Source organism: Staurois parvus, unplaced genomic scaffold (assembly GCF_062004578.1).
Source record: "Staurois parvus isolate SC_StPar_1 unplaced genomic scaffold, SC_StPar_1.0 ptg000589l, whole genome shotgun sequence".
Taxonomy (NCBI): Eukaryota; Metazoa; Chordata; class Amphibia; order Anura; family Ranidae; genus Staurois; species Staurois parvus.
The window spans coordinates 1,084,464-1,099,564 of NW_028318385.1; the positions used below are offsets into that span (position 1 = coordinate 1,084,464).

Below are 15,101 nucleotides of genomic sequence, written 5' to 3' on the forward strand. Positions count from 1 at the left end.
CCTCTTTCAAGTTTAAGAAAAGTATTTTATGGTCAAACCAGTTGGAACCAGCAACCGTCTATTTTGGACTGATTTTGAACTATTAACCTACATTTAACTCTGAGTTTGCTGTTACGAGAATTTGATTGGATCAAGACTATATGACCACGTTTGAACCCCTGTACGATCACGCCTATACAATATGTCTATATATGTAATAGTCTAAGCTTAAGAGACAGATATATATTTTGTATTACCTTAGTTCATCTCACATGAGGTGAACTTTTGTATGCTATATTATCTCCACTGCAGTGTAATAAATGCACCTTTCTTTATCAATTTGCATTTCATCTAAAGGTCTCGCTTGGAGACACCCCAACGTGAAGTTACAGTTTGGTGTCCTGCTACTCGGATCGTTCCATTGGACCCCAGGCCAGGAGGGTCATGAAATCCACAACGGACAGACCAGTGGCCACGGTAAGACCTTTGTTCTTACTTATTCTGTCCCTTGTGGCAAGTAACTGTCGGTGTCTGAGGTGTTTTGGAAGCAGAAGAGTTTTGTAATGTTTGATGAGATGGCGAGATAAATATAGATCAGGGTAACGTTAATATCACATACTTTGACCCAAGAAGCTCCTCTAGTTTAGATGTTGCAGAAATAATAGAACCTATTATTATTATCTTTGGTGGGCTGCTGATGTTTTGTTTCTATGCATGGGCTGTCAACAGATTTGTAAGAATTGTGAGAATTGTGAGGTCTAACCAAAGGACTGAAGTAATGTAAGAAGCCTGTGTGGCATAAGAAGCCTGTGTGGCAAGTGTAGAGAAGTGTCATTGACGACTACTGTGTGTGGCCCGGGAAAAACAATTTAGGTGACGACCCAAATTGTAAACAGAGACCGAAGAGGAGGACTCTATAGAATGGGAGGATGGCAGTCCAATGGACCTCTCGATGCTGGGAGAGGTATAAATGGCACAAGTAAATTCAGACCTTTGGCAAATAAATATGGAAAGTGGTTAGGAAAAGACACCAAAACTAGTATAAGTTGGACAAAAAGCAGACCTGATCCAATCCCCAAGGAAGGAATGTATGATGTATCAACCTGGGTCTCTGTGTATGTTGACTTTCATGGTAGACTGACAGAATTGTTGCTGGGAATTAAATGTGTACAATGTTGGATTTTTGAAAGTATGAAACGTGATGAAATCTTGATTAGTCATCAGCCTGTTAAGACTTTTCTAATGCATATTAGTAAGACAGAACTACACCAAGCAATGCAAGTGTTATCAAAATGTTTAAGAAATGGAAAGATATGTGAAGAAAATCTGTCAGAGATGGTTGAAAAATGAGGGTGGTCCTGGGATAGCCCACAATTTCCCAGACGCAGTAAAAGAGGGAAAAATAAAGTAAAGGTAAAGAAAAATAAGGCGGAGACTGAAAGCAGTGAGGATGAAGCTAGTGATAGTGGCTGGAAGGATACAGTAAAAACAATGCCCCTTCCTTCACCCAGCGAGTCATCCCAAGTTTCATCTCCCACAGTACCCTCTTACCCAAATCATCCTCCTCCCCCAAGTTACCATGCTTGTCCTGAACCTAACAGTGCAGGACAAGGACCATATACAGGAGTTATCAAGGACTTAGAGGCTATAACAGCACAGGAAGAAAATGAAGCCAGAATGGGTTTAAGATACAGCACATATCCTCTTCATATAATTACCAATACTAGACAAGGACCAGATGATGGTGGTCAGCCAATAGTCACCACTAGCTCTTGCTACCAGCCATTTACACCAGGAGAAATGCAAACTCTTACAAAAGACATTTCACACCCATCCAAACATAAAGCTGTCTTTATGCAAGAAATGAACAGGTTAAAAGATTCTGAAGATTTGTGTTGGGCAGATATGGCTCAATTATTGAGAATAGTCCTTGGGTCTGCTGACCTGAACAAGGTCATGCAGAAAAGTGCAGATGACAATCACAATGTCACTATGTGCCCCACAGGCTGGGAAACCTGTTGTTCCAGGCTGAAGATAAAACAATAGAAAGGCTAGAAAGAAAATGGACAGAATGTTGTAGAATTATTAACGAATGGCCCTCACAGAACAAATCTGGTGGCTTGCTAGATGTGAGACAAGAAAAGACTGAGGATGTATTTGATTATTTTAAGCTTGTACAATCTATGGCAGAAACTGTGGGCATAGATGTGACAGGTCACACTAATATCACTGCCATAGGTTGAAAGAATGCTGTTGTGATGGGATTGAAAGAAATAACAAGGAAACGTTTAATGGCAACAAAACCAGAGTGGAAGGGATATGAATAAACTTTGCTAAGAGAAGTGTGTAGCAGCATTGAAAGTCAGGAAGAAGAGAAGAGAGAAAAAAGACTTTTGTGGCTCAAGATCGTGTTCAAGAAGCTAATGATTTTAGGAGAGGAACCAGGAAAAGTTTTAATTGTGGCAAGGTTGGGCATCTTGCTAAGAGGTGCAGACTACCTGACAGACGCAAACAGAAGAAAGAGGGAGAAGGTGATGAATGACTATCAATGTCTCCTGAACTTTCTGAGCCTACAGGGTCCAACTTGTGCATCTCTGAGACAGACGGTAAAGACTCATTTGTAACATTACGCTTTCTATAATTAATAGACCAGGAAATTTCATGTCTAGTTGACTCTGGCTCTGGCCGAACTATAATTCAAAAGTCCCGCCTACCAAACAATGTCCCCCTCAAATCTGGCCCACAAGCAATTGGGGTATGAGGAAAGTTCACTCCTCTCAAAGAAACACCCCCTATACAAATAGGAATTTGAAGCCACAACATGTTGTATAAGTTGCTTGTCTCTGATACTGTACCATGCAATCTTCTGGGAAGGGATCTGCTGAGTAACTTACAAGCTTGTATACAATATACACCGAATGGAGTAGAAGTGCATGTTGGGAAATTAGAGGAGGAAGTTGTATGTGGATTAGTAGCCATGGAGCTAGAGGGAGAAGTCGAAGGCAATATTCCACCTGCAATTGTTGCTCAAATACCTGATACTCTTTGGGCCAAGGGAAAATATGATGTAGGGCTGCTACAAGTCCCTCCAGTAAAAGTAAAATAAAAGCAGAAGCTCAAATCCCATGTTTACCACAATATCCACTATCACCAGATTAACTCACAGGTATACGAGTGCAAATAAAGGAACTGCTTGAAGCAGGTGTCATAAAGGAAACAGAAAGTAGAGTGCAAATGCCATTGTTTCCTGTAAAGAAGAAAAACAAAAAGGGAGAAAAGCCCATATATCAGATGGTACATGATTTGAGAGCTATCAATCAGATTATTGAAGAGGACACTCCGGTTGTCCCAAATCCCAGTACCCTGCTAAATGATATACCTACAGGAACAAAGGTGTATACAGTAATAGACCTGGAAAATGCATTCTTTAGTGTGAGTCTGGATGAAGAAAGCCAAAAACTCTTTGGGTTTCATTTTGAAGGAAAAATGTATACCTGGACAAGAATTCCACAAGAAATGGTATCATCCCCAAGTGAATTCTCAAAAGCCATGATGACTATTCTAAACGGATGGCAACCAGCCCATAAAGGCACAGCGATCAAAGTGTACATTGATGACATCTTACTGTGTACAGGCACAAAATAACATTGTGAACAAGACTCTCTTTCCCTGTTGAAATATCTCAGTGAACAGAATTGTAAGGTGTCAAAGGAAAAGGTACAATGGTGCAGATCTCATGTGAAGTTATTGGTCACTGTCTAGGCCCTGGAACCAAACACATTGACATTGAAAGAAAATGGACAATAACTAAAATGTCTCAGCTGAAAAATTACAAGCAGCTCATTGGGATGGTGTTATATATGAGACAATGGATACCAGATGCTAATACCAAATAGAAACCTCTGTATACTTCTTTGACTATCCCCTTTGAAGGGACAAAAGAGATGGAGGATATCTTCAAGCAGTTGAAGGCTGATATCCAAGCAGCACCTGCCCTCAAACTGCCTGACCAAAACAAACCCTTTCAACTATATTGCTCTGTCAAGGGAACCACAGGCAATGGAATCCTTACTCAGAAGTCACCATCAGGAACACACATAGTGGCCTATGAAAGCATACAACTGGACCCAATCATCCAAGGAACGACAACCTGTGTAAGAGCTGTTGCAGCCGCGGCATTACTAGTTGAAAAGGTTGCCATTGTAAGGATGAATCAACCCCTGACAGTCTACACAACACATGCAGGAAGTGAAATTTTTGAAAGAGCAAGAACCAAACATTTGTCATCAGCAAGGCTGAGCAAATATGAAGCAATCCTGCTTGAATCAGGGGAAATAGAAGTTTTCTCCCAGAAAGAGAAGAAGACCTTGAAGAGGAGGGTGACCACAACTGCATAGAACTCATAGAAGAAGAAATTCAGCAAATCTCCCCAGTAAAGGACATTCCACTTGAAAATCCCGATCTGATCCTGTTTGTAGACGGTTCACGCCTATACAGGGATAGAGTCCTAAGAACAGCATATGCAGTGACAACATTGGAGGAAGTTATTGAGACCCAATTGCTCCCTTCATCACTTTCAGCACAAGTTGCTGAGTTGGTAGCACTCAAGAAGGCTTGTGAGACCGCAAGGGATAAATCAGCCAATATCTATACAGACAGCAGGTATGCTCTAGGAGTAATCCATGACTATGGTCCCATATGGAAGAACAGAGGATTCACAACTGCTGCAGGAGAACGAATCCAAAATTGGAAATATGTTCAAGAACTCTTTGAAGCGGTCACCCTCCCAAGAGAAGTAGCCATCTTGAAGGTCAAGGAACATACTGGAGGACAGACTATGGAAGAAAAAGGAAATCATCTGGCTGACCATACAGCCAGAAAGACTGCTGAAAATTCAATAGAAAGAAGTATGACCCTAATCACTGACGATGCAAAGGAAGAAGCTCACACAAGAATTGAGAAGGAAAGAGAGCGAATAAAGAAGGCAAAAGAACTGATTAGGAAATTACAAGAATCTGCACATGATGGTTCGTATGAGATCATGGAAAGGGATGGAGCAAAGAAAAACCAAGATGGACTGTTGTGCATTGAAAATGCAATATGTGTCCCGCCTCAAACAGAGAAAATGATCATGCAACTAGCCCATGGCCCAGGTCATGTAGGCCCTAAGGCAATGGAGAGAAACATTGAAAAGGCCGGATGGTTTATTCAATATTCCAGGAATGCATGTCAGCTACTATTCCCCTTCCAAAGACTTCAGATTGACTACATCCAATTACCCAAATCAGGCCAATACCAATATGTTTTGGTGTGTGGATATGTTCTCATCGTGGGTAGAGGGCTGGCCAGTGGCCAAAGCAAATGCCAAGACAACAGCAAGGAAACTCCTTTCAGATGTGATATGTCATTTTGGAGTCCCTGAAACCATAGAGAGTGACCATGGAACACATTTCACAGGACAGATCATGCAAATTATATGCAAGGATTTGGGAATTGAACAGGCCTTTCATGTTCCCTATCATTCTGAGAGTTCAGGGAAAGTAGAAAGATATAATGGAGTCATTAAGAATAGGTTAGCTAAACTAATGCAGGAAAAGGGGGAAGGATCAATAAAGAAGCAGTGGCCAGACTTGTTGCCTCTGGTTCTTTACAGTATCTGGACCACACCTACCTATAAAACAGAGAACCTGAGCCCCTATAAGATTTTATTTGGAGGCCCACCTAAGACAGGGTTGTATTTTCCACATCAGACTGCTGTAATGCATAATGACCTTGTTTCTTATGTAATTGCCTTACACAAGCAATTAACTGCGACGCACAAGCTTGTTTTTGATTCCATTCCAGATCCAGATCAAGTAACTGGAACACATGACTTACAGCCAGGTGATTGGGTCCTAGTAAAAGAACACGTAAAGGTGCCCTTGGGACCAAAGTTTGAAGGACCCTATCAAATACTCCTGAAAACTGCCACAGCTGTAAAATTAAAGGTAAACAGATGTGGATACATGCCAGCCATTGCAAGAAAATACAGCCAATCTCAAAAGATGAGTAAACTGTTGTTATGCCTTTGCTTGATTACAGTGGTCAAGGCTATAGAGAGCAAATTATGTGACCCATCTATCAAGACTACTAGAATAGGATCCATAACCACTAGAATGTTACTATGGCATTCTCATTATCAATGTGAAGGCACAGTAACTGACACTTGTGTATACAATGAAACAACTTATTCAATGTGCACTGTAGGGAACCAGGTAACCTGTTATGACTCCACCTATGAACCCACCAAAACTTGGTTAGCTATACGGAGCTTCGGCTTCACAGGCAAGCTGATAAACCGTACCCTGATAACTAACCCTAATGCTGCAGTGAGCCTGATCTTTGATGTATGCTCTGCTATTAACATAAATCATTTCCCCAGAAGAAGCTGCGGAGGGTTAGAGTGGGAAAAGGAATATTTAACTAACGACAAATACATTTGCTCAGGGAAGCTAGGAAGTGGCTGTATTAATGAAGCACGGAATTACTGTTCCCAGTGGGGTTGTGTAGCATGGGGAACATGGGGAGAGAAAAATTGTGATGCTATCCTTGCCTAGCATATCCAGCTGTTTGATAGGAGACTGCACCCCTGTAAACTTCACCATATATAATCCTGCCAAGTTTTTAACATGATTGGGTAATAAGTTGGGAGTAAACATATATGGAAGGGGATCAGACCCAGGAACAATTGTGTATATATCTATAGAAACAGAAGGAACCAAGAGTGCCACACATCAATTGTTCCACTCTCTGTATGAAGAACTTGCCGCTGGTAAAGAGGCACCCCCTAGTACCAAGAACCTGTTCATAGAACTGGTGGAGAGAGTAGCTGACAACTTGAAGGTATCTAATTGCAACGTGTGTGGAGGGACCAACATGAGGGACCAGTGGTACTGGGAAGCCCGGGAGATAGATTACAACATGCCATTTGATGTTATCACTGAAAAACCCTCTGAGTGAACAAAATCAGAATGGCATCTAAAAACATCAATAATTGGGAAGTAATGTATAGCCAGGTCAGGTCCAATGTATAAAACCCATGTAGGGAAAATGGCCTGTCTACGGCAACAGGTTTACAATGACACCTCTAAAAATATCTCCTGGTGGAGTAATAAAGAAGTGCCTATGCCTGACCCACATCCCTTTACAAACTTCACCAATTTATTAGGGATATGGGAGGATCTCACAAAAGAGTCTGACTGGAAAGCACCAGAGAGCCTGTCCTGGATTTGTGGGAACAAAGCTTATTCAGAGCTCCCCCAAGACTGGTCAGGAGCCTGTGTCTTGGGAACACTGAAACCCTCATTCTTCCTCCTCCCCATAAGGAGCGGAGAGCAGTCGGGGGTCCCTGTTTATGACAAGTTACAGAGAAAAAGAAAGGCATCTGGCCTAGAGATAGGGGTTTGGAAAGAAAATTAATGCCCCCCCTCCAAACATATTATCCAGTATTATGCTCCTGCCACCTGGGTGGAGGATGGATCATATGGCTACCGCACCCCTATGTATATGCTTAATCGAATTATTAGGCTACAAGCTGTTGGAGAAATTATTACCAATGAGTCTGCAAATGCTTTTAATTTACTTGCCAAACAAGGAACTAAGTTGCGCACTAGTATTTATCAGAACAGACTTGCTTTAGACTATCTATTAGTGGCCGAGGGAGGGGTGTGTGGAAAGTCCAATTTAAGTAATTGCTGTCTGGAGATAGATGCTCATGGAAAGGTAATAGAAAAAATCACCGATAAAATTAGAAAAGTTGCTTGTGTTCCAGTGCAAACATGAGATGAATTTAATGTGGGCAGCTGGTTTGGAGATTAGTTCCAAACACTAGTGGGTTGAAGGCCATACTAAGAGTGGTATTGGTGATATTATTGGCCTGTATGATACTCCCTTGTCTGATACCCCTTGGGAAAAAGATGATCCGGAGTTTCATTGAAGCCACTGTAGAGAGGAGGGCTGAATGTAATGGCCATGTGGGAGTACGAACCATTAGTTCCTCCCGTGCCCTAAGGGTTCCCCTGGGCTCAGTGATCTATAATGAAGCTATGCTAAATGATGCTTGTTTCTGCTTAAATTTTTTGTTACGGAAAACTTGCTGGGTTTTGTTGTCCTTCGCTGCATTATTTTTAGTTTCACAAGTGACACATACAGACCCAGCTCCCCCCTCCCTGTCGTAAAATCTGTGCTTTCCTATCTACTTAAGCTAGAGAAATAAAAAGCAGAAGTATGAAACCACAAAAGTTACTTTCTAGCAGCTCAAACATTATAAGATTATAAGTTTAGAAGTACTAAGAAAATATATATATTTAGTCTGTTGTGCATTTAATTCTGCTAAGTTTTTTTTTTTTCGCTAATGAATAAAAGTCCTGTTGCTCATAGGAACCACAGTTGTAGGATTGCTTGCTATTTGTTTTTTTTAGGTGTACTAAGTGTGGAATACAAAAGATTACTACGATGACAGTTAAACTAAGGAAGATGACCTAAAGGACAGAAATAGAATGTTAACCTAGTAGATGTAAATGGCACCAAATAAGTGTTGTGAATGGGTAAAGCTTAGTATCCACATATGCAGAAGCAGCTTTACCCCACTTAGCAGTGAAGTAGCACTGTGGACTTTCTTGTGTCATATTAGGTAGGGAACATAGTGGTGACCCCCAACCGCGGGGTCAAGAGGAGGGAATTGAGTAGCAATATAGGGGTCTAATAAAGGAATGTTCTAATATACATATATACTTATACGTGTTTTTACTGCAGTTCCTTTTTTTCTTCTCAGGAAATGTGATTTGAAGTATGTCTGAAGATGCAAACCCAGCCGGCTGAATTTAAAGATTAACTTCCTCTTTAAAGTTTAAGAAAAGCATCTTATGATCAAACCAGTTTGAACCAGCAACTGTCTATTTTGGACTGATTTTGAACTATTAACCTGCATTTAACTCTGAGTTTGCTGTTAAGCATATGAGAATTTGATTGGATCAAGACTATATGACCACACCTATATGTTATGTCTATATATGTAATAGTCTAATCTTAAGAGACAGATATATATTTTGTATTACCTTAGTTCATCTCACATGAGGTAAACTTTTGTATGCTATATTATCTAAATATATTATAATAAATGCACCTTTCTTTATCAATTTGGACTCGGCATCTCATCTAAAGGTCTCACTTGGAGACACCCCAAGTTACACTTTACATTTTTTTAAATAAAATAATACATGTCATACTTACCACTCTGCGCAATGGTTTTGCACAGAGCAGTCCCAATCCTCTTTTTCTGGGGTCCCCAATCCTCCCGCTGCTGAGTGCCCCCATTGGAAGCTACTTGGTGCAGAGCATGCATTAACGTAGAAAAAAAACTTTTACCATTTTAACCACTGTAATTTATTTTTTTTTAATAACACATGCAAATAATTGTTTTAAATAGCTAACTGTACACCAAAAATTGTTATCTTAAACAATTTATATAGTTAATTGCATAGACCTATTTATCTAAACTGTACACAATTTATTCAGGTACACTGTTAGTAAACAAAACAGTTCTGCTCCCTGTCAGCTCCGGCACACTGCTTTGCATGGCTGTGCACAGCACAGGCATGCAAAGCAGTGTTTTTACAGTGTAGCACAAACACTGTGTAATGCACGAACATTGTGTAAAACAGTACACAGCACACAGACGACCCTTTGATCGCCCCAGATGTTAACCCTTTCATGCCCAGTGCCATTAGTACAGTGTCAGTGCTTTTATTAGCACTGATCAATGTATTGGTGTAACTGGGGTTGTCAGTGGCAGTTAGTCAGTTCCCCCCAGTGTCAGAATGCCTGCCGCAGTCCTGCTATAAGTCGCTGATCACCGCCATTACTAGAAAAAATATATATATATAAAAAAAAAAAGCCCAGTATATATACAGCCATTTGTAAACGCTATAACTATTCCTGTATTGGGATTTTTTTTAGCAAAGACATATAGCAGAATACATTTTGGCCCAAATTTATGATGACATTTGATTTAAAAAATTTTTTACTGGACATGTTTAATAGCAAAAAGTCAAAAATATTGTTATTTTTCTCAAAATTGTTTATCTTTTTTTTTATAGCGCAAAAAATAAAAACCGCACAGGCAAACAAATACCACTGATACCCACTATTCGTGGGGAAAAGGGACATAAATCTCATTTGGGTGCAGCGTTGCATGACCGCAGCTCTGTAACGCAAAAAATGGCCTGGTCAGGAAGGGGGGGGGGGGGTAAATCCTCTTGAGGGCAAGTGGTTAAAGGTGCCACTATTTATCCATCATAGAGTTGGCAAAAAAAACACAATGAAGGGATAATAGTTTGATATCGTAGAGTGTGTGCTCATAGAATTGTACGTATTTATCTTATTATGAGTTTGCAAAAATAAGGAATATATTTTGTTGAAATGTCGTTTGTAAAGAAATAATTGATTGAAAGAATGTTAGCATGTACCAAAAACAGCATGCAAACCAAGCATGCAAAGCATTTAGCAGCTTCTAGAGTGCACAAGATACTTTCCTGTATTAAAAATAGGTAAATAATATAATAAATATTTTCCTATGTTAAAAGAGTTATAGACTAAAAAGAGACTATAAACTTTCCTCCATACAAAACATTAATAAGACCTTATCTTAAACATGCTATTTATTTTTCAGCACCAGTTCACAAAAGGAAGTTATAGAACTGGAAAGAATGTAAAGAAGAGGAACTAAATTAATAAAGGCCTTGAAGGGTCTAAGCTATGAACGAAGATTAACTGAACTCAATGGAATAGATTTACTAAAGCAAAAAGGCAAAGGGGATTTTCCAATAGCTTAGTAGAGAATGAAGTGAAGCTCTGCTGACTGAACTCAATGGAATAGATTTACTAAAAGCAAATAGGCTGTTCACTCTGCAAGGGAATTTTCCAGTAGATTAGTAGTGAATGAAGTGAAGTTCTGCTGACTTTCATCATCCAATCATGTGCAAGCAAAAGCATTATTTTCATATTTTCCTTGTGCATGAATGGGTATTCTTTGCAAAGTGAATTTTCACCACATTCACTAAGCTGAAGGAAAATTATTTTGTGAAGTTATACTTCCCTTGCAAAGTGAAAAGACTATTTGCCGTTAGTAAATTAACCCCAATGTATTATCCCCTGAAAAGACGTGATTGACTTGTATAAACACATGTTTATTATAGTAAAAAGTGTAAAAGGTTGTTTGCGTTAAGGTCACTATAAAAGGCCCGTGGTACTTTTTGTGATTGTAGGTAAGAAGGTTTTTGTTTTCACATTTGGAAAGATTTTTTTTTTATTGTCAAAGCTTCTTTTAGGGCTATAAAATGAATACCAATGAAAGAAATTGAACAATGCTTTATTTTTTCTCTTTCTTCTGGATCAACTGCAGTTTTTTTGTTTTTTTTATACATTATTGGACAAGCACCTTTTTAACCCTAGCTAACTATGTAACTGTGCTTTCTCTGATACGTTTGCAGATGTGATTTTATCCATTGGGTGATCCATCAACTTGCTATTCTCTATAAACAATATTCTGTGAATAAATTGAGTTTTCAGAGAACTTCAGTGAAACTTCAACAGCAAAAAAAGTATTGAAAATGTGGTTGAAGCTTTTTCTTAGCTACATCAATAATGTGTATATTAAATAGGCATACTGAAGCAAATAACACACCCTTTCACTATAATGTGCTATACATGGTCGATTTACTAAACCTAGAGACTGAAATATCTGCTGCAGTTCTGCATAGAAACCAATCAGCTTCTAGGTTTTTTTTTGTCAAAGCTTAATCGAACAAGCTGAAGTTAGAAGCTTATTGGTTTTTGCCCTCTCCAGTTTTTGTAAATCGACCCCAGTGTGTGTTGGAGACTTTGAGTTGACACGGGGAGCTGGCAGTGTTTTCAGGGAAAGACACAGTGCTGAACAGTGCTAAATATAGTTCTGAACCATGTTAAATTTCAGCATATTGCAGTGTATTGGGTTACATAGTGTGTACTTCTCTGTGCTCACAGTGCATGGACCCAACAGTCCTTTCTAGGACTACTTTTCTGTGTGCCAGCAACTACTTCAGTTGCTATTTAGCTGATGGTCCTTTACTTGCATTATTTTGGTGTTTTATTGTTTTTTTCTCATTCTCAGAAAATTTTAATTTCAGTTCTATGAGGAAGTGAGCTGCACAGATAGGATGTTATGTATCTGGATTTTGCAAAGGCATTTGATACTGTCCCCCATAAATGCTTAATTTACAAACTGAGGTCTGTAGGCATGGACCAGAGGGTTTGTACATGGATAGAAAACTGCTTACAGGCACGCATCTGTTGGATAATGAGTGTATGTGAAATCTCCATTAACAGATGTAAATAATATTATAATTATAAGTATATTTTAGTTAGATGGAAATATACAGTATTTAAACTATTGAGTATTTTGCAGCAAAGTATTTCAAGCTTACGTACTAGTGTGAATGTATATAGTTTTCCACTATATAAGTTCTGGTCTTTTGTTGTCTCTTATCACATCTGTGATATGGGGGATGCTTAGCTCAGCAGTAGGTGCACTTTTAAGTGAGTTTATGCTAGACAAGAACTAAAATTAAGGGCCTGGTAGCCCACTTTTATTAAACAGTAACTGAAAAGTCCTTTTGACACAAGGTTTCCCATGCAGGGGGTTTCAACTTCACTCAAAATAATACACAATGGAAATGCCAAGCCACCTGGCTCTCTGGTTAACAGTACCTCTGCTTGGCTTGGTCTCCCAGACCACTGACTATTCAGGCTCTCTCAGCCTAGGTGACAATTCCTTGCTGTTCAGGCCCCACATGGCCTCTTGACAGAGTTTTCCCTGTACCTCAGCTTGCTTCCTCCAGAGACTCATGGATTCCTTCCAGCTCCTTGGACTCACTGGCCTCTGCAACTTCCTCAGCCTCCCAGACCCATTCTTGGTCTCCCAGACTCTCATAGTTGGCCAGACTTTCCCATTCCTTGGGCCCAGAATCCCCCTCACAAGGGTTGTAGTCTCCACCAGGAGGTTCCAGCTCTTCTGACAGGGTTCTGTCTTCTGGCTTGCAGCAATAGTAACTGCTATTCCACCTCCACCACCAACTGCTTTCACAAGCCCCTCATTATAAGGGCTGTGTGCACCTGGGCATACACCTTGCTGGTTGTCCACAACACCCGGACACAGGGTTGGGGATTCCATCCCGCCCAAGACTCTTAGGAATCTCCAAACTACAGAGGTGTCCGTTTATGAACCAGCGGTAATAGATCGCTGCTCAGTTCTCCGGCATTCTCGGAGAACACAGTTCTCCTGTGAATGCAGTTTATGAAGCAGTTCTCCGAACGAAGGGAGAACAGTCTCCAAACGCTGGAGAACGGTCTACAAACTCTGGAAAACGGCTTATTTTACTATAATCTCGTGAGATTACAGTAAAAGATCAGTTTACTAAACAGAGGTAAATTATCTCTGCTTAGTTTTCAGTCCCTCTGATTCTCCAGCTCTGGGCTGGAGAATCTGGAGGGAGAACACAGATCTCCAGAGAAGGGCTGACATGATCTCCAGAGTGTCATAAACTGTGAATGACCAGAGAATAGCTGAGATCTGTTGAATCTCATGCGGCAATACCCAGATCCAGAGAAAACTGCACAAGCAGTTTTCTCTACTCCAAATCTGTGCTCTGTAGCATTGCACTAACTAGACGTGCAAACTCTGTGTCTTTTTCCTGGCCATTTTCATAGCCACACACTGTCACACATCTCACATGAGTTGTAAACAGCAGCCTTCTTTGAATCCTACAAACAGGCTGTGCCCAATATACATTTGCTAGGTACAGTGACCAAGTAGGGAGCATTATAGTATCCACAGTACAGAAAGGAGGGGGAATACAATGCTTTGTCACCAAGCTGTGGGTCTCTTTGTGTTGGGACACCCAGCAGACAGCATGGCCAGACCTGAAGTTGAGAGGTAAACTAACTTCATACTTGTACTGTACGTTGAATTGTAAATATGGTTTTGTGGGTAGTTTGTAAATATTTTAGAAGTCAAGGGACTTATACTGTACATTGTGTGGTAAATACTGCTTAGTGTGATGTTTGCAGGGGCGGACTGACCATTGGAAACTCGGGCACTGCCCAAGGGCCCGTGGTCAGTAGGGGGCCCCATGAGACGCCCCTGGTACCTTTTTCATAGGCTTTTTTGAGTTTGGGCAAGGACACAGGGGCCCCATGATCCTTTATTGCCCGGGGGCCCCATGAGTTGTCAGTCTGCCCCAGGTTGTTTGTATATATTATGTAACTCTATCAGTATATTGCAGATGGAACTACCTCTTTTGTGTAAGAACTCGCAGATCTAGCTGTGTACATGTAAATACTCCTACAGGGATTGTGGTGTATACAGAAATACACTTAACCTAGGTAACACATCCAAAGGGTGGTGATAAATGGCGAGTACTCAGACTGGTCTGGAGTGGTAAGTTGGGTATCGCAAGGCTCTGTCCTGGGGCCAATTCTGTTTAATTTATTCATAAATGATATAGAGATTGGTATAAATAGCTCAATTACATTATTTGCTGATGATACAGCACTTTGTATTGTCCGCACTTTGTATCGTCAGAACTTGTGTAAGTGCTAATGATACAAAGCTAAGTAGAGCAATACTTCAAATTAGGATATATAAACCTTACAAGAAGACCTCAATAAAATAAAGGGGTGGGTAAATATATGGCAAATGAGGTTTAATGTTTTAAAATGTAAAGTAATGCACTTATGGATTAAAAATATGAACACAAATTACTTGCTAGGGGGAGAACCTCTGGGAGAATCCAGGATGGATAAAGATCTGGAATTCCTAATAAATGACAGACTCAGCAATGGTATGCAATGCCCAGCTGCGGCAAGCAAAGCTAGCAGAACACTAGCATGCAGTAAAAAGGGGGTTTTCTCAAGAGATAAAATAATAATCCTGCCACTTTTTAAAACTCTGTTATGGCTACATCTTGAGTATGCCATCCAGCTCTGGTCACCAGCCCTCAGGAAGGATGTGCTGGAACTGGAGAGAGTACAGAAAAGGGCAAACAAGT

The 15,101-nt window shown here is 40.2% G+C and overlaps 1 long non-coding RNA gene across 1 annotated transcript; it reads left to right on the forward strand.

Moving 5' to 3' along the window:
• Positions 1-256: 256 nt before the first annotated feature.
• On the forward strand, positions 257-9,155 carry LOC149449986 (uncharacterized). The gene is made up of 3 exons (XR_016315328.1): positions 257-456; positions 5,824-5,966; positions 8,792-9,155. It is a non-coding gene; the product is annotated as an uncharacterized LOC149449986 (long non-coding RNA).
• The last annotated feature ends 5,946 nt before the right edge of the window (positions 9,156-15,101 follow it).